Source organism: Tupaia chinensis, unplaced genomic scaffold (genome assembly GCF_000334495.1).
Source record: "Tupaia chinensis unplaced genomic scaffold, TupChi_1.0 Scaffold140356_1, whole genome shotgun sequence".
NCBI classification, from domain to species: domain Eukaryota; kingdom Metazoa; phylum Chordata; class Mammalia; order Scandentia; family Tupaiidae; genus Tupaia; species Tupaia belangeri.
The window spans coordinates 1,402,608-1,403,424 of NW_006200233.1; positions in this window are offsets into that span (position 1 = coordinate 1,402,608).

Below are 817 nucleotides of genomic sequence, written 5' to 3' on the forward strand. Positions count from 1 at the left end.
CCCACCCCCCCCCGCTCCTCTGCTGGCCCCAGCCTTTGTCTGGGAGGACCGACTCCACGGACTGAGCCACTCTGCCCAGGAGACCTGCAGACAGCGGAGGGCTCCGCAGACACACGGAGAGGACCGCGGACACACGGAGGGGAACACACACGGACACACGGCGCCACGGAGGGCTCCGCGGACACACGGAGGACACTTCTTTCTTCCTTTCTGTTTTAATTAATTAAGTAATTAATCTATTTACTTGGAATTTTCAAGCCACTGTGTCCAGCATTCAAACTGCAGTCAGCCATGTGGGAACCCAGTGCCTTAATCACACGCCACCTGCTGGTCCTAGGACAGCATTCCTAATAGTTGTAGGACCACAGAGGTCCAACTGGGCGGGTTCCCCTTTTTCTTAAGTTGACAGATGGACAGGGTGGAGTCTGGTCTTCCTGCGAGGAGCTGGACCCTGTGCTGAGATTCACGCTCCCACTCCTGACTTCGTGTGGTGCTCACACTACCTCAGTGTGTCAACGTGGACAATAGATTAGTTACATTAGTCTAAGTCTCTAACTTCACATATGAAAAATTAGTTCATCGATTACACAGGAAGTAGGAAATAATTCTTTTTCTCCAATTAAATGTGACTCTGAAAAAATTCAGCACTGAGTCTTAAGTCAGGTCTACTCTCAATCCCTCTGTAGCCGGGTCCGACTGCCGCCCTCACAGTCCACCTGTCTCAAGGGTTCCCCACACCTACCTGTCTTGAGGGCCCCCACCCCACCTGTCTCGAGGGCCCCCACCCCTACCTGTCTCGAGGGCTCCCCACACCTAC